This window comes from Lissotriton helveticus, chromosome 5_1, assembly GCF_964261635.1.
Source record: "Lissotriton helveticus chromosome 5_1, aLisHel1.1, whole genome shotgun sequence".
NCBI classification, from domain to species: Eukaryota; Metazoa; Chordata; class Amphibia; order Caudata; family Salamandridae; genus Lissotriton; species Lissotriton helveticus.
The window spans coordinates 114,707,344-114,733,092 of record NC_136065.1 but is presented as its reverse complement, the minus strand read 5'-3'; the positions used below and the strand labels follow the sequence as shown (position 1 = coordinate 114,733,092).

General features: G+C 46.5%; 1 protein-coding gene across 5 annotated transcripts in view; it reads right to left on the bottom strand.

Moving 5' to 3' along the window:
- The window catches only part of DENND1A (DENN domain containing 1A), a 1,341,914-nt gene that overhangs the window by 1,096,503 nt on the left and 219,662 nt on the right, over nucleotides 1-25,749 (bottom strand). The gene's annotated exons all lie outside the window — the stretch shown is intronic.

Here is a 25,749-nt window from a genome sequence, read left to right as displayed (position 1 = left end):
AGGCTGGCTTTGAGGCAACTGAGATTGTATAAACGATCAGCGGTGAGTTGCATTCTTGCGGGTGCACTGCCTGGTGGGATAGCGGTCATTATTTCAGCAATGTCAATTTGTTTCCGGATCTTTGGCATTTTCTCATGGAAGAATCTGTTAAAGGCTTTTTTATATGTTGAGGGCATGTTCTGGAGGGAGGTCTTTTGTAGGGTTTAATTATTTATTTTTAGGTCTATGTAGTGCAACGTTACCTGGACGGATCAGCGTGTTGTCCATGTTATATTCTGAACCAGTGCTTAATTTGTAAAATATTAAGTGCCAGGGCTTTGACCAGGAGGCCACTGCAGCTTACACCACCCATCACCCTTGTCATCGCTGCCAAAAACACTACTAATCATCTCTCTTGCATGTAAATGCGCCAGTTCAGATTATTTCAGGTCCCCAAAGCTAATGGAATGGCTGGGGAGGCAGGTATTTGCAATTTTAACCCCATGGATGCTCAGCATATTCCCCTCCTGTGCTGAGATTTGATGATTCCCATTATTCATGACGAGCTGGGCTCGTCATGAGCGTGCGAGGAGGCTACTTCATGACGAGCCCAGCTCGTCATGAGCGTGGAAGGGGTTAATGTATATTGTATTCCGAAACAACTGTCTCATCTCTAAATTAGATGAGCAGCGCCACTATGTGGTAGACTGTTCTAGGTATGGTGTTGACAATTAGGTTCGGGTGCCAAGCACTGGAAACCAATTAAGTGCCGGTGCCTAGCACCGTAAAGCCCCGGCTCAAATTAAGCACTGTTCTGAACACAGCAGAAATATATTCAAGTCATAGATAACAGGGGAGAGGAGTTGGCCTAAGGGCTAGGGTAGTCAACCTCGAATATGATGAACCGGGTTCGGGTCTCGGCGATGACGCTGAACATCCTGTGATTTTGGGCAAATCACTTAATCTCCTCGTGCTTAACAAAAATGAATGTGTGTCCTCATGTAACGCAACTGGTGCTATGTAAAGCACTCGGATACCCGATACCGGGTAAAGTTTGCGCTATATAAACGTCCGTTTTGTTGTTATGCCTGGCTATGTGTCAGTGGAGTGTGCGATGATTGCGAGTGTATGAGATATTTCTGATGGTGCAGGTTGAGCCAGAAGGAGTCACATGGTGTTTGCTGTGAAAGAAGGAGTTCAGTTTAGAGAGAAGCTGGAGTGATGACCGATGCTCGGACTAGAAACCACTGGGACGAAACAGGCTTTGCCCTTATCTGGTCTAATATTTCCAATGAGGACCTGGAATATGGGGACAGAGAGAAGGCAGTCGCTCCGGTTCCACCAGGGAAAGCTCCAGGTCGGTGCAGAGCAGCTCGGCAAGTGCCAAGTGTCCTGCAGCTTTGGAGGGAGCTACCGCTTCAGAGATGGAGAAGCCTACAATAGGCCCAACTGAAGAGTTGGAGTGGCAGGAATGCTGTAGGAGGGCGGGTCCACCAGGTAACGCTTCTGGTTGGTGGACCGTATCTAGGTTGCGTGATCTGTCTGCCCCACCTGCAGTGGTGGTCAACGAAAAGCTCAGCCATTGGAATCACATATCTACTGGGAGGAAATATTCAAGTCTCGAGGAAGCAAATGTCACCATCCTTATAAACCAGCATCTTAGCTCAAACAAAACAATAGGGATAAGTATGAATCGATGAAATGCTAGACCTTACACATCCTGAATGTACCCACATGTTGTTGCAATAGTGCAGAGCAACAAGGTTCACACTTGCCATCAATCAGGATCTTCAATAGGAGCCCCAAATGTTGTCTTACAGATATTTAACAGAGCATTTAATTAAATGTTTCACATAACTAAAACAGAAAATGTGAAGTTTACCATCAAAGGATACTTGTGGCCCTATAATCCACATTTTAAAGGGGGGGGGGGGGTCAATGGTGCTGGACTTCAAATTTTTATTACATACAACTAGACAGTCCATCGAAAAGTTGTGTAAATATAATAAGCACAATTAAAGGCAGTAAAAAGTAAAATAGTACAGCATCCTAAAAAGCTTGTACTCATATTTCGAAAACACGAATAAATGGAGGATAAGAGGGTGAGAGCGGTTTAAAAGGAAGCTTCACAAGAAGTCAAAGATAGCTTTTAAATTAACTCTAACCTGTATAATCTGATTGCTCGATTTCACAGAGTTTAGCAAAAGTCTATGGTGTCCCCATAGGTCTGAAGATTAATCCGTGTTCTAACCTGATTTAATTTTCCAGTTGATAGGATGGGAATGTGTTCTGCTGCTCTTTTACACGGAGCCCCAACTTCTCGGCTTTGGAAGCGGGTTGGGAACATGAATACCAATGGTATTAAATAGAACATCTTACATCTAACCCTAGGGAAACCCCTAAGTACGGATTACTTGCAAATTTGTAAGAAGCGTGAAAATGATCAATACAAACGTAAAAACAACTCTGCATGTGGCTGTTCAAATACTTCGTATAGTCACAAAGTGGTACAACATGTCCCAGATAAAGTACACATTTTTCATTTACGATAAAAGGAACGTCAGTAAAGCTGAGTAAGAAAATATAAACACTATTTAGAACTAATTTGTATATTCAACTGAATATATAATATCAACTGCATAAATTCACTCATAACAAATTTGGATTCATATCATAATAGAACATAATTTCAAGAATAACTTGTAATTTTATTTTGGTCATTGAAAATAAAACAAAATATATAGGAATGTTTGAGCTACAGCACATGCAACAAATAAATCACAGTTTATTCGCCAAATCCTGGAGAGACCGTTTTTCTTGCCCAGTCTGGGGCGATCAGGATATACTTGCTTGAAGGACCCTACGCAATACACACATCACCGGCACTTAGGCGGTAGAGTTGCAGACCAGCAAAATCACAGGTTTAAGTGAGATTATACTTAGGTGAGGTGAGGACAAGAGTGCAGGAAGAGAAAATAATTTGTGCTCTCACCCGGCAGGAGCCTTTCTCCTCCAAATCGGTGGGAGCATAGAATTCTTCCCTGCTCGCACTCTGTATCGTCACTGGTGGATGGAGTCACCTGGGCCTCAAAGAGGCTCGGGGAAGGTAGTCGCAGTCCCCGTCGCAAAATTAGCAATATCGGCCCCGGAGAATGGGGTCCTCGTAGCCTAGAAAAGGTTCGGGGTGGGGACGACCCAAGGACTGTCAGAGGATTGGATCACCACAGACGGCCGGTCAGTGACGGTCCGGCCGACATTATAACCAGGCGCTATAAAATCACTAACTTTTCCAGAGAATTTCTACGTTTTTTGTTAACAAAGTAATATTTTATTACCATACCAACTATTCAAGGCCTGTGGCTGTGCATGGCCTAGTCCGTGGCCAAGCCCTGCGCCCAACCTCCAGTTGGTGGACAACCCCGCACTGTGAAAAGGCCCTCACCCAACCACCCGTGGTTGGTCAACTACACGAACGCCACCCGCTGGGGGGGTTAGGTTGCTGTAATAGTCACTATATATAGAACCTACTGGGCATCACTAGTAGGTAGTTATAGTTAGGACCTGGTTTCCATAGGAAAATCGTTTTTTGACTTGCCTATATGTTTGGCACGATTTGACGAATCTTAACACAATTTGCCAGAAGAAGTGTACAGCTGATTCTAGTTGTGCATGGAAAGTTTCAGGTTGATCCATCAAGCGGGCCGAGAAACGGGAGTGGAGGTGGCCACCGGCCAGGCATTGTAGCCAAGCCCCCTCCCACTCAGCACGGCCAACGGCGTGCGCAGTGTGAGGTTGGCAGGATGCGGGGGTTGGCCAAACCTTCCATTGCGTACAGCCAGAGACCGTGCGCAATTGTCAGATTTGCATATGGTAATTAAATATTACTGTATGTTAAAAAAATCCTAGTAATTCACTGAAAAAAACAAAGATCACAGAGATGTTATAGCTAGGTTCAGACTTTACACACACAAAACCATAGAAATTCAGCAGTTATAGTTATCTCAAGAAATTATAACTCATGCCCTCGCCATGCACTGCAAATTATCCCACATATTACATCAGTCATGACATCTTCTATGACATCATTGATAATATCACTGGAACATTTGCAGTGAAATTATTCGTGTTATAATCAGCTTTGTTAAGCACAAACACAACATATTTGAACTTTGAACTAACAATGATATAAACAATGTGAAAGGATCTAAATCAGTTTATACTTTTAATTGGGAAATAAGGGAGGAAAAGGAAGAATTCTCCAAGACTAATGACTGTGCCTGTTGGTCTTGCGGTCATGCTAATGGAGATCGCAAGCACCTTCTTTTTTTTATATTCTCCCACAGCATCCTTTTGGGGTAAAGTCTGGTCATAACTTACTGCAATTTTTAATATACGCTGCTCTATGTCCGCTTTCGTACTTTTTCTAGGAAATGTAGCTTATTGTGTCACTTTAACCATTCATAACAATAGATTGTTCGATTTCATGTTGGCTTTAGGAAATGTTCCTCTAATATCTCACTTAAGGCTTGGTGGTACAATGTTTGTCATTATCATAGATTAGATGTAACCTTTACCTCCACTTGTATGCCACAAGTAAATAGATATATATAGATATATACACGCACACACATTTCTTATTTTCTTATTTGAGTTTTATATAGCGCTAGCTGGACCCGAGGGCTTCAGAGCGCTTCAAAACAAGTGATTTATATGCAATCAAGCAGCGCAGAGATCATAGTAGAACATAGTGATTCGTGATGAGTAGAGTTCAGACATAAGGAGTAAAAACATTGAACGAAAAGAAACTTGATGAGTGAAGGTCACACAGAATGAGTAGCCATAAAGTTTTCTTATTTGGGGCGCAGAGACACAGAGTTAAAGTCAGGTGGAGTGCCGGCTAAGCACCTCCATGGATCCTATTGGTTCGCTAGTGATCGATCGAGGAAGAGGACTTTGAGCAGGCTTTTGAATTTTGCAAAAGAGGGGATCGTTCCGATGTGGGCAGGGGAATGGAGTTCCAGATTTTGGGCGCGTTACCAGCAAACGACCTGGCCGCGGTTTTTTTGTCTGCATGTTTTCAGCTAGATGAGTAGCAGAGTATTGAAGCTCCTGAGGTTCCTGGTCTGGCCGGTCTTTTTGAGTTTGGAAGCCAGGTTCCGGTTTTCCTGTGTGAAGGGCTTTGTCCGTGAGGCAGGCTGTTCTGAAGATTGCCCGCATTTCAATTGGGAGCCATTTTAGTTCTCTGAGTGTGGGCGAGATGTAATCGAATTTCTTAGTTCCGGTGACCATTCTGGCTGCTGCATTGAAGGTTGTTTTGAGGGTGGGATTATGCTGTACCAGCAAGGGCTGCAATCCCGTAGTCTAGTCTGGACAGCACCAGTGCTTGAGTAGCTTGTTGAAGGTCCTTGGGTGGGAGGAAGGGTTTTATTTTGTGCAGTAGCTTCAAGTTGAGGAAGGAGCTTTTTGCAGAGCTTTTAATGTGTTTGTTCATTTCCAGTTTCGGGTCTAGGGTGATACCTAGAGATTTTACATAGTCAGCCAGGGTGAGGTTGACATTGAGAGCATCAATACCTTTGAGCCATTCCGCAATTTGGGGGTTCTCTTCTTTGTTGGAGATGAAGAGTATTTCTGTTTTCTCTTGATTGAGTTTTAGATGATTACTTGAGAGCCAATGTTGTACCTCTCTAAGCGTAGCAATGAATCTCTGGATGTCATCAATGGAGGTCGTTTCCAGATAAATCTGTCTTATCAGCATATAGGTGGGAAGGGATGTTGGATTTATGAGTAGGGTAGTGAGGGGTTCAATGTAGATGTTGAAAAGCTAAGCGGAGAGCAATGACCCCTGTTTACGGGGTTTAGGTCGGATTCAAAGTTTTTGGTTTTTATTCTTTGTGAGCAGTTGTGGAGGAAGGAGGAGAACCAGTGTAAGACAGTCTCTTCAAGAGCTGCCCTTTCTTGTAGACCCTTGATGAGATGTTTGTGGTCGACCGTATCGAAAGTTGCCGAAAGATCTAGGAGAATGAGAAGGCAACATTGGTCCAAGTCAAGTGACTTGTGTATATCATCTATGACATAAAGGATAGCGGTTTCAGTGCAGCAGCCTTTTCTGAAACCTGATTGGTGGGGATCTAGAAGGTTGATATTGTCCAAGTGTTGGGTCAGTTGTGGAAGCACACATCTTGCCAGGATTTTGGATAGAAGAGGTAGGTTTGAGACAGGTCTGAAGTTATTCAGATCCTTTGTGTCTAGGCCGGGTTGTTTGAGCAGTGGCGTGACTTGTCCGAATTTGAGGCAGTCTGGTACGACTCCGGATCTCAGGGAGCTGTTTATGATCTTGCACCAGAGTACAAGCTCAGACAGGCTTCGGTCCAGAGTGCCTGCCTATCACGCTAGCAAGTTGGTCGTCCTCTCTTAGCCATGGTGAGCACCTTGAGCTTTGTCCCTCACGCTTCCCACAGTATCAGGCACTGGGCTGAATAGTTGCTACTACGCCCTTACTCCTTTCAGCGGTCTGCCGTTCAGAGCCTGTTCGCAGGTGGTACTCCGGTTGACACTACCACTACGCGCCTAATTATCCACCAACCTCCTTTTCACTTACAAAAGAGTCCTGTCGCTAAAGGGAGGTTGGGGCTGGAAACTTTATTGGCAACTGTTCCCCAGAAACGCATTTCGGCAAGTTCAGTGACCTGAAGACTGACCCTAAAAGGTTTGCGAAATGCCCCTTGCCATCAGTAGCGGCTGGTGTTTGCTGCAAGTGGTGTGCCTGCCGGGGTGAGGGGGGACATAGGGGTCTCAAAAGCAGGGGGGCAAAATAAAAAATAATATATATATTTTTTAAACATACCTTCAGCCGGCTGTGCCGCGCTCCTCTGCTTCTCTTCTTCAGGCACAGTATCCGAGCCTGTCTTGTGGCCAAGCTTCAGGATTGGCCTGAGCGCTCTCGATTAGTGCTCAAGCCAGACTGGGAGTCTATGCCTGCTTTTACCAACCCCAGAAATTCCGCTGGGGTTGGAAAGAGCGTCACTGAGCATGAGGGTTTGTCCAGCCTGAGACGGCCGGCCAAACCATCATGCGCAGTGAAGGGGGTGCACTGTCACTCCCATTTGTGCTTTCACCCTCGAGACCCCGGCCCCAAGACTCAGCAGGAAAGGAGAAATAAAACGAGTGTTGTTTATTTTTCCTTTGCTGCTGTTTTTCGGGCGACGCTCCGCCACCGTAGCGGAGGGGGCGACGCTGCTCCGCCTTAGCAGAGGACCCGCCGCTGCTTGCCATCCCTTGCAAACGATCAAGTCAAACTTGTACTTCTTAGAAGTGAAAATGAGGGCTGAGGATTTGGTTAAGTTTGATGCAACTCTGTCCAGGATTAACTGCTTAATGTGAAGTGCGTCAGCTATATAGCAAAGACTGTCAGCATAATGCAACATGCAGTCTTTAGTGTCCTTGTGTTACAACCTAGGGAAGGGTTGCAGTCACAGGGATGCAGGAGCTATTTCTGAGTCAGGCATAGTCATTTTAAGACTGGACAGATTCAGAGGGAAGTTAACATAGTGGAGATTCAAAGTAAGCTAACATTGCAGGGTGTGATAAAGTCATGGCCGAACTGGGCACCGAAACCGGACCCGGCAAACATTTCTGCCAGCTCATAGTAGGGGTGGGCCTAGTTGGAAGCACCACTCCTGTCTCACCGCTGCCGCTTTTGTTACAGGGGGCTGATATTGCAGCTATGCTGCAAAACCGGCCCTGGGTAACAAAAATGGCCCCAAGGTCCTAAAACCGGCCCCCACCCTGGCGGCCCCTTGGGGAAATGCAAAGGTGCACGCTACAGCCAGTCCGGCCCTGGATGAAGTGACCTTTGTAAGGTCACTTCCAGCTCAAAGGAAGGAAAGCACTTGGACTGAGGAAAGAGAAAACTTACTGTCCCATGGGGGTGGGGGACTACACAAACAAACTGAGAAGTAGTCCATTTGCCCTAGTGCTAAAATAGGGGGTAAAGAAAAAGGCTTTGGACTCCAGTGGAGAAACAAATTTTCAGGACATAACCTGTCCACGACACCTGGTGCCTCAAAGATAGATACCACCCTGAGTACACCAACTGAAGATATTGTTGAAGACAATCCAACACGAATAGAAATATACAGTAACAGCTTTGTAGGGGCTGAATAATTGTTCAAGGTTGATAAACCAGGTGTCTTCTTCAGAGGGTAAGTTGGCCTACTCAGCAGAAGTCGGGAGGAGTTTCATATCTCTAGCGGCCTCCAGCTTACAAGCGGATAATATGGAAATACAAAGTACCAACTCCACAGAAAGCAAATCGAACAAATCTTTGCGGCAGAACACAAAAATTAGAGGTTTCTAAAATGGGAACCCTTCATCCATTATCAAGGTTGAGGTGCACATGCTCTTTTAAACGCGATAAGAAAATGTGCCATTTTAGTTGACTTTTAGATATTTATAGCCGACTTCAGCTCTCCAAGGAAGAGCATTGATCATTTGATCTTGAAGATCTGAGCCACGCTTAAGCTTCTACGATCTTGGCTGGGTTTGTGGAATCAATCGGAGAGCGAACAGGTTACCTAGAAAGGGCTGCACAGAGACCAAAACATGCCTTGACTTGGATGGCTTTATGCCCTCTGCACTCCACAGGCTGGGTTTGGCATTACAGACATACCCGCATACAGAGCTGGTTCGTGTCTCAACTTATCCTAAAATATTGGTATGTTTGTTTTGTACTGTGTGAGAAGTTGGCCTGATGTGCAGTGCTCACTATTCTAGTGATCACTATATATCAGTCCAAACAACCCTTATTGATGATTGGTTGTAAGTCAACCTTATAGACCAGCTATCCTAGTAGCATGGATACGAGCAGTCTAAGGCTAAGACTCTAGAGGGCGTGTTAAGCCAGCTGTTTTACCATCACATTACCCCTTGAACACCCAGTGAAAGGACACCACACAAGTGTTATGAAAATAAACAATGTATTTATTAGAATCACAACAACCCTGTACTCTTTATGAGGACAGGGTGCTAAGCACACAACAAAACTCTTATGAAAATACTTAAGTTAGCACGTTATACACAAATGCCCGAGGGGCACGAAAAACCATATATTCTGAAAGTGGAATGCGAAATTGCTAGCAGGTAAGTACAGTACTAATAGGAGCAACAAAATGGAAGGTGCACTCAAATGAAGTCAAAAAAGAAGTGGTAATGTGGATTTTCTTCTTCTTTATTCAAAAGTTATTCATAAAACATAGGCACAGCCAACGCGTTTCGTTCCTCTTGCCTCTTAGGAACTTCGTCAGGGCGAATTATGATAAGCGAAAGTGACTTGAATCAGAGAAACTTGTTTGATGTTGAAGCCGAATGACCGTTTAAGTTCATCAGCAATCAGTGCCCAGTCGGGGTTGGTATAAAATTAATTGGCCTCGTGCAATTCTAGACCGGGGTTCTATCAAGGTTTGCACGGCGTTGAGAGCGTTAAGTCTCATAAAACGGAACTCTGAGGTGAGGATGACCGTCGGGTGAATCTTACTTCGCCGGTCCGGCCGTCAATTGTAGGTATATAATGGGGAGCCCAAAACACCTGGGAGTGGTCGTTTGGTGCAAGGGCCACTGTGCTCACAGGAGGAAGCCTCCGAGGTAAGGAGGTCGAAGAGGTTGTTATTTTTGCAACTTGATCCGATTATAGACCGAATGTGTGCGGTAGGTAACCCTTAGTGCCTGTGATATGGCACTCGGGTCCCGAAGTTTCACATAGATAGGCTTTGGAATCGCTAGGACTTGACTATGGAATCGTTAGATTACTTCTAGGAGGCCTAGGGGACTCGGGTGCAGAGTGTGCACTCTCACGCGGGATGCGGGACAAAGTCTATGGAAGCTAGAATTCACAAAGTTAGTGTTCACGGGCGAACCCGACCTGATAGGGAGAAAACGACAGTGGATCCTGACCCTTGGATAGTGAGGCTATGCTGGGGCACCGAAATGCCGAAGTTACCTAGCCCAGGGGCTGCAGCTGCATAGGTCTGAAAAGACGTCGGGAATCCTCGTGCCGGACCAGGAGCCTGGAAGAAGGAAGTTGCTGGCAGGCGACCAGTGCAGAAAAGTTCGATGGATCCAAGCCTGGATCAAGGAAGAAGAAAACCTGAAAGCAGAGGGGGCCAAGTTCTTGAATCACTAGCCAGTGATTAAGTGGGCACCAGGATGGCACCGGGCGAAGTCACCGCAGTCAGGTGAGTGGGCGCTGCTGGGCTCTGCAGTCTCTCGGACCAGGAGGCGTTGTCGGCGACCAGGATGGAGGTGCGAGCTGTCCCACGAAGGTTCTTGCTGTCGACGTCGCTGGACCCAGGATTGGGCAACAAGTCTTGGCAAATGCAAGGCCCACGCGGTGGACCTAAAATGGCGTCTTAGCCGGACCAGGAGGGTCCAGGGTACTTCTCCGATGGAGGGAAGCAAGGGCCAGTCTGGAGCAACCAGACTAGCAGCAGTATTGTCGTCGGGCGTCGTTCGGAAGGCCACAAGCCAGCGGGCTAGTAGCCAAACAACGCGGTGAGCAGCAAAAAGCAGAAGGGCCCCACGCCGATCGTGGAGATGCTGGGGGGCTGCTCTTCGGTGCTGGAGCTGCTCAGGGTGGGGGCTTCTCGGACCCCAAAGCACTCACCAGGAAATTACTCGGTGGGCTTGCTGTGCAGAAGTCGTGCAGTCTTGGCGATGGCCGGTCCCTCGAGGTCTCGTCGCACCCACGGTTCTCAGCTGTGCTGTAGAGGTGGGTAGAGGTCAGAGGTGCCAGGGAAGCCGGGTCTCGTCGAGCTGGGCAGTCGGATTCCGGAGGAAGGACGTGCAGCAGACCGCAGTGTTCTTAGATGGTGCCTGCGGATGCAGGGTGACTACTCCTTAGCCACAAGGGAGAATCTTGAAGAAGAAATCGTGAAGTCCTTTCGTGGAAAGTGGTATCTTGATTCCAAAGATGATCTGATTTGGAAGGGGGCCTGCTCCTACCTTTATCTGGGAAAAGGGGGCTGGCACGCGACTAAGTCCTGCCCTAGGGGTGGGACCAGGAGGGGGGTGGTTACACCCACTTCCTTGGCGGGCTTTTCCCCAGCACAGGGTCTGGAGTGACCCTGGAACTGGTTCAAGCCAGCCTATGCACAGTGAGCACCGGGGTGCCACGTGCAGTCACCTTCCTCTGAAGCCCTGCCTACCTACAATACACAAAATCCTGTCTGGGACGGTGCTGGCACCGCCCCTGGCAGGAAACCCTTTGTCCTTATCTCCTGCTCTGGGAGGACTCCCAGCAGCAGGAGGGCAGACTTGTGTCTCGGTGGCAGCATCCATTTTGTGGATGCTAAGGCTCTGTCTGACTTTAACCGGGGTTAGGGGTTAGATACATGTCGTGTCCCTCTAGAAGGGTGGAATGCTAACCCCGTCGCCAGAATTGGCGAGGGGTTAGTATTCCAATTCGTATGACACCTTACGCGACATGTTTTGATAAAGCGATACCAGAGTTGGCATATAACCGCAAGGATTATAATGCACTTAAGAGTATATGGTATGCGATATCATGGAAACGGCTAAGGGATGGATCCCGAAAGCCGCAGACAGGCTCAGCTCATGCCAGAGCACCATCTCACACGATTCCAAGCACTCTGCCTTCAGGATTGTTAAGGCCTGCCATAGGAGTGACTGATAGGAGATCTGTGTGTCCATTTTTAGGGTTAGATATAGGTATACTATATCTAAAGCAAAGGGTGATTACACCACCTTGCCCCAGCTGTCAAGCAGCCAGTTGTGTCAGATTTGGATGGCCAGCCAGGGGTGGCATAATACATGCTGCAGCCCCTGGTAGGCCCTGGGTACACCTATGCCCTGGGTACCTAAGGTACACTGTACAGGGACTGATAAGGTGACTCAGTATCCAATTTAGATATGTACCTAAGGTACATGGAATCCATTTTACAGAGAGAGCAGTAGGCCTGGGGCCCTGAATAGCAGGGTCCCAGGTCAACTAAGTCAGAAAACCAGCAAAACACCAGGCAAAAAGTTGGGGGCAACCATAGTCAGGGATCTACCTTCCTACATAACCCCCCCCAAACGAAAGGAGATAAGGCTATCCTTGCCAGGTAAGCCTATATTGCCTGAGTGGCCATATAAGGAAGTACCAGCACTGGCATGGTTACCCCCTATCTCATGGTCCACTAAGCAATCCCTCACCCTAAGGGTATCTGAGGGTCTCCACCATAGGGAATCTCTACCTGTGGTGTGTTTTGTCAAAGAAAAAGGCTGGTGCTGAAATGGAGTACTGAAGTGAGGCTCCACTAATTTTGGGCTCAGCTTCCTCCAATCATTTTCCACCATAGAGGCCTTTCTTTCCAAGACTGAGTTGTTTTGGGCTCTCAGGGTCAACCTCTGGCTACCTACAGCTGGAGGTTGGGTCCCTCTGTTTGGCTTACTGGAGGGACAGGTCAGGTCTGGGGCCCTCAGGTCCCAAGTTTGGCTGTGCCCAACAGTGTCCATCTGTGGGAGGTCCCTAACTAAATTTAAGGGGGATCCCTCAGGAGTTGGTTTTATTTTCTCTTGGCTAGGACTACTAGCTTCAGTGCCCTTAATCTGCTGATTGGAGGGTTCTTTTGGACATGGGGCCCTTTGGGGTCCAACACTGGCCTCCCTGACCTCTACAGCCCTGGGCTGACTGAGGCAGGGTAGAGAGGGGCAGGCTACCTGCTCCAGACTGGGTCCCACCTTGGAAGGGTCCACTGACATCAGGGGTTCTGCCAGGCTAGGCCTGACTACCTCTGTGGCAGTTTCTTCACAAGGGGTCAGATCAGTTCCCTGAGGAGGCTGACCCTTTCCTAAAGTCTGGTGGGAGGGAGATTTCTCTTCCTCCTCAATGCTCTCTGTCTGAGTGGAGTGATCCATAGTTTCAGGCTTCACAACACTATCATCTGTCTGAGTTTGAGCTGTGGCCATCACAACTCTCCCAACCTTTTTAGGAGGGGGCTCAGTTTGGGTGTGGGCTGTTACCATGACAGCCTTGACAACCTGTTCTGGGAAGGGAGTTGTCTGAGATTGGGTTGTGACTGGCACAACCCTCCTGACCTGTTCAGGGAGGACATCTTGGACTGGGGCTGTGGCTATCACTGCCCCACTAACCTTACCATGGGTATTTACCATTCTAGAATGGGTTTCTTGCTCAACTTCAGCCCAGGCTGAGAGCTCTAAATCATTCCCCAGTAGGCAATCTACAGGCAAGTTTGGTGACACTGCCACTCTCTTGTGGCCAGTGACACCTCCCCAGCTGAGATTGACCACTGCCATGGGATGATCTCTCTGCACTCCATCAATATTGGTCACCTGGTATGTGGCACCAGGTAAAATTTGCCTTGAGGGGACTAGACTCTCAGTCACCATAGTGATGCTAGCCCCTGTATCTCTATAGGCCTCAACTTTTATACCATTGATGAGGGGCTCCTGTCTGTACTTGCCCAAAGTGTTGGGACAAGTTGTGAAGTTGGCAAACCCCATGCCAGTCTCACAGACAAGAGTATCTAAGTCAGGGGACCTGGTTAGGCCAGAGTCCCCAGGAACTCCCAAAGTAAATGCACCCAAATTCTTGGGGGCACTCCCACCACCTGGGGGATTACTACTAGTAGTAACAGGAGGTTTGGGAATGTTACTTGGGGGTATGTTTTCCTTATTGTGATTCTTTGGGCAACTGCTGTCAGTTTTTAAATGACCCACCTGTTTACAGGGATAACAATAAGATTTCTTCTGGTTGTTGGAAGGATTCTGGGACCCACCCCCCTCAGAGGATTTTTGGGGCCCTGATGTGGTTTGATATGTAGATTTATTCCCACCCTTCTCTTGAGGCTTGGTTGATTCCTTTTTCTGGTCACCACCTTGGTTCTTGGGCCTAATCCTGGTTCTGACCCATTTGTCTGCCCTCTTACCCAATTCTTGTGGAGAGGTCAGATCAGAGTCTACCAGGTGCTGGTGTAATAACTGGTTCTGGCAATTATTTAAGACTTGCTCTCTCATAATAAGATTATACAATCCTGTGAAGTCAGTAACCTTGCTACCCAGTAGCCAGCCTTCCAAAGCCTTAGTGGCACAATCAACAAAGTCAGACCAGTCCTGAGACTGAGTTTTCTGGGTGTCTCTGAACAGCAGCCTGTACTGCTCAGTGGTTAAGCCAAACCCATCAACCAGTGCATTTTTCAGGACCTGGTAATCATTAGCATCCTCCACTCTTGTAGTGAGGAGCTTATCTCTACCTTTACCATCAAAGGAGAGCCACAGTATAGCTGCCCACTGACTCTGGGGAATGCACTGCACAGTGCAGGCCCTCTCCAAAGCAGCCATCCATTTCTGGATGTCATCCCCTTGCTTAAAGGGGGGCACTATTTTAGTCAGGTGTTTAGTATCTAAACCCTTCTCTCTATCTCTTGGGAGATTGCTGCCACCAGTGGGAGCTAACCCACTCATCTGCTGCTCTCTTGCCAAGGCAAGCTTCTCTTTGGCCAGGGCAATTTCTTCCCTTTCAATCCTCAGAGTAGCCTGTCTCATCCTGGCTTCATGCTCCATTCTCTGAGGGGAAGTCAATCTCCTCTGGGGAGAGTTCCTTCTCCTCTGAGAAGAGGCAAAAGAGTGCAGAGATCTATTGGAGTCCCTAGAAAGAGATCTATCTCTCCTAACTCCAAGGTTAGGCCTACTTAGGGTCAGTACTGGGGGTCCCCCAGATCCTAGCCCAAGCAAGTCTAAGTTGGCCCTAGTTAGCCTTCTGACTACCTCAAGACCTTTGTCTACCTCGTCCCCAGAGAGTTCCCCTTGATCCTCCTCCTCAACTGCAGTAGCAATGTTGGGGAGATCTGGATCCTCAGAGGTTCCCTCTAAGGCTGGCATGTTCTCATGTAACTGAGAAAGCTTTCTGGCATCATATGTCTCTAAGAGACCTATCAGAAAGGGAGTGGTGGGGTTAGACCCCTGCTTCAGTTTCCTGGAGACACAGATTTGTCTCATCTCCTGAAAACTGAGAGCTGCATATCTTGAAGTGACCTGTGGAGGGTCAACACTGACCAGGGGAGTCTCAGTAGATTCTCCCTGGGTAGACATGCTTTTCTAGTGAGGTGTAAGTGGTGCACTTACCTACACTATATGTTTGCCTACTGATCCCTTGCTAGAGTTGTAGTTTAGGGTGTGCTAGGCCCTAGGAGCTACAACAGCTGGTTCAGTAGAACTCAGAGTATTCTAAGCTAAGTTATATGTACCTTTAGTACTTATGTGATCTTTCACAAGATATTCTTAGGGCATGTGTGGTAAAACAACAGCAAGCTCAAATCCCAACCGCTGCTCACCAATGTGAGAAGTTGGCCTGATGTGCAGTGCTCACTATTCTAGTGATCACTATATATCAGTCCAAACAACCCTTATTGATGATTGGTTGTAAGTCAACCTTATAGACCAGCTATCCTAGTAGCATGGATACGAGCAGTCTAAGGCTAAGACTCTAGAGGGCGTGTTAAGCCAGCTGTTTTACCATCACATTACCCCTTGAACACCCAGTGAAAGGACACCACACAAGTGTTATGAAAATAAACAATGTATTTATTAGAATCACAACAACCCTGTACTCTTTATGAGGACAGGGTGCTAAGCACACAACAAAACTCTTATGAAAATACTTAAGTTAGCACGTTATACACAAATGCCCGAGGGGCACGAAAAACCATATATTCTGAAAGTGGAATGCGAAATTGCTAGCAGGTAAGTACAGTACTAATAGGCTTTGGAATCGCTAGGACTTGACTATGGAATCGTTAGATTACTTCTAGGAGGCCTAGGGGACTCGGGTGCAGAGTGTGCACTCTCACGCGGGATGCGGGACAAAGTCTATGGAAGCTAGAATTCACAAAGTTAGTGTTTACGGGCGAACCCGACCTGATAGGGAGAAAACGACAGTGGATCCTGACCCTTGGATAGTGAGGCTATGCTGGGGCACCGAAATGCCGAAGTTACCTAGCCCAGGGGCTGCAGCTGCATAGGTCTGAAAAGACGTCGGGAATCCTCGTGCCGGACCAGGAGCCTGGAAGAAGGAAGTTGCTGGCAGGCGACCAGTGAAGAAAAGTTCGATGGATCCAAGCCTGGATCAAGGAAGAAGAAAACCTGAAAGCAGAGGGGACCAAGTTCTTGAATCACTAGCCAGTGATTAAGTGGGCACCAGGATGGCACCGGGCGAAGTCACCGCAGTCAGGTGAGTGGGCGCTGCTGGGCTCTGCAGTCTCTCGGACCAGGAGGCGTTGTCGGCGACCAGGATGGAGGTGCGAGCTGTCCCACGAAGGTTCTTGCTGTCGACGTCGCTGGACCCAGGATTGGGCAACAAGTCTTGGCAAATGCAAGGCCCACGCGGTGGACCTAAAATGGCGTCTTAGCCGGACCAGGAGGGTCCAGGGTACTTCTCCGATGGAGGGAAGCAAGGGCCAGTCTGGAGCAACCAGACTAGCAGCAGTATTGTCGTCGGGCGTCGTTCGGAAGGCCACAAGCCAGCGGGCTAGTAGCCAAACAACGCGGTGAGCAGCAAAAAGCAGAAGGGCCCCACGCCGATCGTGGAGATGCTAGGGGGCTGCTCTTCGGTGCTGGAGCTGCTCAGGGTGGGGGCTTCTCGGACCCCAAAGCACTCACCAGGAAATTACTCGGTGGGCTTGCTGTGCAGAAGTCGTGCAGTCTTGGTGATGGCCGGTCCCTCGAGGTCTCGTCGCACCCACGGTTCTCAGCTGTGCTGTAGAGGTGGGTAGAGGTCAGAGGTGCCAGGGAAGCCGGGTCTCGTCGAGCTGGGCAGTCGGATTCCGGAGGAAGGACGTGCAGCAGACCGCAGTGTTCTTAGATGGTGCCTGCGGATGCAGGGTGACTACTCCTTAGCCACAAGGGAGAATCTTGAAGAAGAAATCGTGAAGTCCTTTCGTGGAAAGTGGTATCTTGATTCCAAAGATGATCTGATTTGGAAGGGGGCCTGCTCCTACCTTTATCTGGGAAAAGGGGGCTGGCACGCGACTAAGTCCTGCCCTAGGGGTGGGACCAGGAGGGGGTGGTTACACCCACTTCCTTGGCGGGCTTTTCCCCAGCACAGGGTCTGGAGTGACCCTGGAACTGGTTCAAGCCAGCCTATGCACAGTGAGCACCGGGGTGCCACGTGCAGTCACCTTCCTCTGAAGCCCTGCCTACCTACAATACACAAAATCCTGTCTAGGACGGTGCTGGCACCGCCCCTGGCAGGAAACCCTTTGTCCTTATCTCCTGCTCTGGGAGGACTCCCAGCAGCAGGAGGGCAGACTTGTGTCTCGGTGGCAGCATCCATTTTGTGGATGCTAAGGCTCTGTCTGACTTTAACCGGGGTTAGGGGTTACATACATGTCGTGTCCCTCTAGAAGGGTGGAATGCTAACCCCGTCGCCAGAATTGGCGAGGGGTTAGTATTCCAATTCGTATGACACCTTACTCGACATGTTTTGATAAAGCGATACCAGAGTTGGCATATAACCGCGAGGATTATAATGCACTTAAGAGTATATGGTATGCGATATCATGGAAACGGCTAAGGGATGGATCCCGAAAGCCGCAGACAGGCTCAGCTCATGCCAGAGCACCATCTCACACGATTCCAAGCACTCTGCCTTCAGGATTGTTAAGGCCTGACATAGGAGTGACTGATAGGAGATCTGTGTGTCCATTTTTAGGGTTAGATATAGGTATACTATATCTAAAGCAAAGGGTGATTACACCACATTGCCCCAGCTGTCAAGCAGCCAGTTGTGTCAGATTTGGATGGCCAGCCAGGGGTGGCATAATACATGCTGCAGCCCCTGGTAGGCCCTGGGTACACCTATGCCCTGGGTACCTAAGGTACACTGTACAGGGACTGATAAGGTGACTAAGTATCCAATTTAGATATGTACCTAAGGTACATGGAATCCATTTTACAGAGAGAGCAGTAGGCCTGGGGCCCTGAATAGCAGGGTACCAGGTCAACTAAGTCAGAAAACCAGCAAAACACCAGGCAAAAAGTTGGGGGCAACCATAGTCAGGGATCTACCTTCCTACATACTGGGTATGCCAAATTAATGGTTCAGGTCAAAGAGTTGCCATGTGCATAGCTTGCATGCTACAGTATATTACCCCACCACCACTACATCCCTATACAGGATCTCACAATTTATAGACAAATTCACTTTTGAAATTCAGAAAAGGTGAAATTGCAACCGTAAAGATATTTACTAATATACAATTTTTATACCATTGCCGTAAAACAATATGAATGAACAAGTCTTCTCCCAAGTGCTGGGAGTGGATGTTTTAGGGTAGAGATGCCCGTCCAGTAGGTTTGGGAGTTTGATGGGTATTCACAAATTTTATCCAATGAATTTCTCGCCGCGCTTGGATCTATCCCCGTCAAAGTCACAGCAAATGTAATTCTAAGGGGGGAATTAACAGGAAGATCCTCAAAATGGATGGGGCTACCAGGAAAATGTTTCTAATCCTGTGAGGATCTTTTTTTAAAATAAATGACAGTGCAATCGCACTAATGCAAAGACCTTTTCACATGCACAACAGTGTACTATGCACAATTATATGTGTAGAAATGCTTTCATATTGACTTAATTGGTAATTCACAAACCCCTTCCCTGAGTACTGATGGCAGTTGTAACTATAGCCCAATTCCAGAAGTACTCTTCAAAATCTTTGTGAATCCTGAAAATGCATAAACCTGCACCCACATGGAGATTAAAACTAAGATTGCAGAGTTGCCATTATTTTCTAATGCAACTTAAGAATTTAAGAAAGTGTTTCTGAATGATATTAGGACTGGATGTCCAATGATAAGTTTAAAGAAAGGTTATGGACAAATAAACATTGCTGTTCAAAAAACTCAGGAAGCAGCCTCAAGTTGTGCATTCAGAAGACAGCCAATGGCATTCGCAGAATGTAAACTAGATCATAAGGGAAGAACTGTGAAGTTTGTTCCTTTGAAAAGAAAACCTATATGTGCCTATCAGAGGATCAAGCGTCCGCTCCCTCACCCAATCAACGTCCCGCCCTCCTCCACTGCCCTCCTGTATATACATATAATAGGGCATTCTGAGCTGTGAACAGCAGAGTCGTCAATGGTTTTCTCATAGAAACAGGTCTTAAGTATTTTTCCCATTGTCTGTTCCTAATGAGTTCATTTTCTTGTTTCCTTTTGACTGGTATGGTTTTAATGGAGACATATTTGAAGTGTTGACTCCGTGCATAGTGAGGTCCTTTCTTCTCCGATCCTTTGTATTAATACACTCAGACAGAAGTGTTGCCTGGTGACAGCCCATTTACTGTAGCAGCAGCTGGCACAGCCTCCGACATCCTGGCTATGTGCAGGGCCATAGTTAGCGAAGATTTTACGCCAATGGTGAAATGCGACATCCCGGGACAGCTGATGCAGACTAGGGCAGGAACCGTGAGACGGGGCAGCCTGTGCATTTAAGGAGAGGGCAGTGAGGAAGGGTCACAGTAAGGAGTTTGGGTGGCAGCAGGCTCTGATGACAAGTAAATGTCATGCCACACAACTAGACAGCAGAGAGTTGGTGCATCGCCAGCAGACCTCCAACATGCGACCAGCACGCGTGATACTACACAACAGTCATATCTGGCTTCTATTTACAAAATGATGTCTTCCATTGATAACACAAGCACAAGTCAGACGTCGCTTGCTCTATTATTGCATATTATCAGGAAATGCCCTGCAAGCTGATTATAAGTTAATCAAAATCTTGCAACCCTCTCACATAGTTACTTTTGGACAGTTCCATGTATTTGCTACCATTGTCCACAAGATCATAGTGTTAGTACACCAGCAAAGGAAAACGTTTTCTACAGCGCTAGAATTGTTGCTTCAGTGGTTATCGCTGTCAGTCTAAAGAGAATAAAAATGTAGAAGAGTGAGAAGAAAATATTACAGAGTGGGTTAGGACAGCGAATAGTAATGAAGCGAAGACCCCCATTGGCCTTCTTTGATCACTGCTGAGCAGCATCAGAGAATTTGCTTCTGCGGTATACGAGCAAGTATGATCAGCCCAGGTGTTAAGGTGCCGCTGAGGATTTCCTTTAGCTGAGCCCCTCTTTCACTTGGGGTCTGTTGCACTGCTGTAAACTCAGAATGTGCACTCAACTGATGATGTAGGGATGATGTAGATTAATGTTTACCCAGCCCTCTATTTCATTAGTTGCTAGGCGTTCATTATTACATTGTTTGAGGTGAGTTAAAGGTGTGTCTGAAACATTCTGCACTATTTCTGAGCAGGAGGTGGCTGGTCTCTGCATTCCAAAGTTTGAGGCTAAAGAAATGTTTGTGATTGGGCACCATGCTTTGGTTGTTTTAACCTTAGGTGGAGGATCAGGTTGGACTCAGCTGATATGAGGTCTTTAACGGGCAGCTTGTGAAGCTTCCGAAGGGACCTGGGACCTCGGATCCAACAGTCCTTATTCATCAATGACAGAACTTTAAATCAAATATCAGACTCAACTGATGGCCACAGAAGGGCATCTATGGTTGTTTTCTTATGTCATAAATTCTGAGATTAATGCTCAGTCTGGTCATTGGTTTTGAATCCATCTTATATGAATATGTGTGTTTGTATTTATATAGCGCACTTATACCCAGAGGTCTCGTAGCGCTGTATTCATACCGCTGTGGAACCCTTCCTGGCTTTCCTGTGAGATGTCCACTCCTGGGCACCCCCAAGGTGAAGCCAGGCATCCAAGCGCTGCGGGGGCCGTTGTGGAGATTAAGCAAGCTATTGCCCAGAGTCACAGAGTGGGACCCATGATTAGACTAGGCACCGAGGCGAGAATTATCAGGTCCGGGGAGATTGAGTCCAAGAGCCGCCGAGGCGGGAATTGAACCCTGGTCCCGGGCCAGACCTCTGCATCAGGGTCTGCCACTCTAACCATTGAGCCACCCTTCTCCAATATAGAAGGCTCAGCATTGTCCTCCTAGAATTGCAACACTTAGCAGACACTACCACGGTACTATTCAGCGTTTTCTGATGGTTGATTTCCAGAACCTGTAGGATGTTCCCCAGTAATAAGAGACAAGAACTGGTGCTTTGTTCTCTTTGTTTCCTTGAGTTTCAAAGGAGAGCTCGGAGTCAGAGAAGAACACCACCTTTCTGGAGATGTTTCTTGATCTAAATCTGCACTTGATCCAGGCATTGATCCCTGGATCTATTAAATGGCAGATTTAGATCTGCATATCATCAATAGCCATTCCCCAAATATCCACTGTGTAGCTTAAGGACCTGAGATGGTAGCACATATGAGCAATGAACAAGAACAGCCCCCTTTGGGACTGGAATGGGAGTATTATGGGCTCAACGTTAATTTATATTTGTTCCTTGCAGTCGTGAAGAAATAACCAAAAGCTAATTAAAACCATCCAGAGATTCAAAGCCACTCATTCAGCCCTCTGAACACATTTAATAATTAAATATCAGAGCAATGAACTGGTCCTTCCGTCTGACCCATTTACCGCCTGCAGACCTTACTGTCAATCATGGAGAAGGTAATGGCATCCCCATGCACACGTGTAGTAACTTTGCAGGACCTCTCACATTTATGAGTGGTTTGAGATGGGTCTAAAGGTGTACAGAAACTCATGGTCTGCTTTGACTTTTCCCAGGAGCAGAGTGATGCTGACGTGCTTCCAAACAGCCAGGGCTTTGCCTTCAGTGTTGGGTGCGTTCACTATTTTTAGGATGATCAGGGACTTCTTGGAGGAGATCCCTGATGTAGGCAACGGCTTAACTAGTAGGTATGCTCTAATTATGTAGGAAACTCAGGTGCCCCTAGTTGGGCACTGCAGCCAGGTTTGCATTGTCCACAGATTGGGTGGGAGAGGTCAGAGGAGGGTTGATTTTTATGGCATCCTTTATTTTGCACCTTAACATGTTTTACATTAATTACATGTTTTACATTATTTACGGAACAGAGTATGAAACCAGGTTTGTATTAAAAACAAACACCTAATTAGTGAGGCTCCGGGACACTACAGGATAATCTCCTTTACACTCCACTTGGAATGGCAAAACACAACATTGCTGTGATGCTCGTCCACAGCAACCCACATGTACACATGGAACCTGCACAGCTTTGTGGCTGAGAACTTTCCCAGGGCAGGGAGAGCAAGGTAGTTCAGTTTTTCTGTATTACAGTAAAGGATTTTGCCAGCTTGCTTTTTCAATTGCCCCATCACCATAGCCTTCAGTCTCTGCTCTTGCTTTCCTCTGCATGCCAGGGTGGATGGAGAATCCAGTATTATAGACCTACAGGCGCAAATCTCATCAGGGCCGACTCAGCCTTTCAACATTTCAGCAAGAACAAAATGAATACCATCGAGGTACGCAGTGACATTACTAGTTATTCAAGTATCGCAACATATTTTAGTTTGTGACGCGAGCAATAAAAATATTGTTTTTCAGTATTACGGTCGTCATTACCATGATGAGGTCTCAACATCCAAAGATAATTGTATGATCGCTTGACCTAATAATGTTTGGAAAAAAGATGTAAATCCGATTTGTTGGAGTCAAATTGGTCCTCAGTAAAAAATATAGGTCACTTCCACCTTTAACCCCTTGCATGCGGGGGTATCAGACGTCACAGTGTGTGTGTGTGTGTGGAGGATGGCCGGGGGCCGTCTGAAGCCCGCCCACTCATTATTTAGCCAGCACCATGGCGGAATTTGCGCCATGGTCAAGGGGTTAAGTCCTATGGATCAACACCTACAAAGGAGACAGCAGCTAACAGCTGCAATGGGCTCACTCCTACTGTTGTTCCTGGTTTACCTAAGTTTTTGTAAGAACCTTAGGGGAGGAGATGTGGCCTCACTTCCAGAGTTGCCGACTTTGGAGCTGGGGAACCAGGTTCGAGCCTCGGCTGAGATTCTTGTGATTCTGGGCAAATCATTTAATCTCCCCATGCCTACAAAAAATGAATGTGTCCTTGCATAAGGTAACTCGTACTCATGTAAAGCGCTTCAATACCTTCAGGTCGAGTTTGCACTATATAAAACTGCACCAAAAACACAATTATCCTTGCCGCTTTCTTGTCCTTGCAGTGCTTAGTCTATGCCTCAGCACTGACGCCATACAAATGACATTTTCATGCTGTTTATTTTTTTCCACACCTATCAGTTTCTGCCTTCAGTGTGCACACCTCTGTTTCCAATCCTGCAATCAAAGTGTGTTTCTATTCGGGAGTGGGTAAGACACAAGATAGTTTTAAAATACAGGAAACCCAAACCCTTCATCCGCCATTACGCCATTGTAGGATGATGGCGAGATTTAGAGCTGGTTCCATGAGGGATCCTGGCCAGAAGGATTCCTGGAGCATGTTGGTTGGATTCCTGGAGCATGTTGGTTTGATCATATCTACACAGACCTCCCTGGGGCACACAGGCCTTGACTTGCCTATTGCGATGTTGGGAGCAGTCGTGGTGTGCTGCCTGCGTGAATTGGGTGGAGACAGCGCACACAATGTAATGGCAGTCAAACCGAGCATCACCTCTTTAGGTCTGGCTACACACAGCTTTATTTACACAGAAGACCTCCAACCATTAATTCTTCAAGGCAGTATAATTAAGAAGTCCAGAGATGGACTGAGCTTCGGTCCAAGCCTCTTCCGCCCAAGTCATGGCTGACCAGTGCTTGCATGGCCTTTCCATCCTGGCCATGACACTTCATGGATGGTTAAATGATCTTAATTTGTTTCCACTTTGGTTCTGGTGAGGAGGCATCAAGTACTACATTGATAAACTGCAGATACAACATAATGTGTAGCTTGTAACGGGCAGACAGTATTGTTCCTTGATGCATTTTTTGTTGATTTGTGACTTTTTTTAATAGGAAATAAATACTGTTTGGAAGGCTTAGTTGTTATAAGGACAAAATGCAATTTTCTAATCACACTTAGTTTACTCTGCTGCAATGAGAGCATGTTGTTGGATTTACAGTTTTATTTTTGTTCACAAAATAAAGACACAGGTGACGCAGGCTTTCTAACACATGCAATAAAAATACAGGTCCTGTGTCAAATGCACTATGCAAAATGTTGCCCTAAATGCCTTTTGAGTTCACCACTTACAATTCAATCTTCATCTTCTGACTCTATTCATAGCACCTCTCTCTGAGGCTAGAGCTAAACTATGCTAATTCTATCTCTTTAGCAATTTGAGCCTGCTCCCTGCCACCATTCTGTTGCAGCACTGGACGTTTATTCATTATGGCACTTTGTAATTCAGCTGGGGCAATGCACACAAAGTCACCAGAACATTTACAAGCACCTCCTCTAACAAAAAGCCAGGTCTATTGGCTGTGCTAGTGCTTTTTCATATATTACGATAAGTGAGTTGCAAAATAACAAACCTGAGAAATACCCATAACAAATACCAAACCGTATACTATTCTTGGAATATGGGGGGAAATAACATTGAACGGATTCCTGCCCATCATCCTTGGGGTGTGGCATAATAAGTCATTGGACCATGCCTGTCATCTAAAAGCTCTCAATTACAAAGCAAGCCACCTTCGATTTCTTTTTAGGAGCATTTATCTAGAATTGTTCAGTTCGAATGCTAAGGACTTTTAACAAATTGTCAAGACTAAATTTATTCCAGCAATGGCAGACTATGAGTTTACATTTAGGGATAAACTATACGCCAGCCTGGCAAAAAGTCTTGAGTGCGGCCCTACGTTTCATAATCAGATTTTCATCCTCAGGCGCAGTCAGTCAGGCTTCAGTTTGGCCTCTTGAAGATGGACCATGTCTAAAACTTGCAATTCATAAACTACTGGCATTGTCTAATCTCCTTGGAACAAGGTTCATTAAGAGCTATCATCTGGGACAATATGGGAAATGAGTCGACACCACCCCTGGTTATGTGACTTGCTGGCTAGGCTGCGAGACATCATGGTGGTGTGAGCAATTGTTGCACGTGCCAGGCGGGATATGGTTTCCGCGTGTGCATCTGGTGGTTCTGCTCTGCATCTTCTACAGATTATAGGTTTTTTTAGGGAGATTGAGCAAGGCTGTTTATAGACCCCTAATAAGAGATGACGGTTGCAAAAATGACTGTTTCAATTTATGGTGGCAGGAAAATGGACACAATTCACAGGTACTTCCGATAGAGTGACGCAAAATGCTGTGAGCAGCGAAGCCTAGACTGGTTGATCTTCCCGCATCTGACATGGAACCGTTTAAGATCTCTGGGCGTATATACCTCAATATATTATTAAAGTGACCCCCCTACTGTTTAATCAATAGTCTTCTACGACTCTTAAAACTAAAATACAGATTTCTATAACTTCACAATCACTTTATAACTTAAATGTAGATAGGTAGGTCAATTATTAAGCTATCTGTCAATGAATTTTGCTAAATTCTAAGCACTGTATCCACGTTCAAGTTCAAAACAGGTCTAGGTAAAGTGACAAATTAGAAGATTTGATACCAGCTAGATTTAGCTTCATTTGTGGTCTTTAAACTAGTTCTACTTATTTATTTTTAGATATGGAAGTTTTGACTCATACCTAACCCATCAAACTTTATCAAACTTTTCGATATGTCATATTTTAAAGTTGAGCTGTTGAAGATATTCAGAGCTCTCGTGGGTTAGAAGGAACATGTTTTATAAAACATGCATAAACAGCGTTCCTGCCACAGCCTGCAGAGTTTGAAAAGAACAATGTTAAGTTTA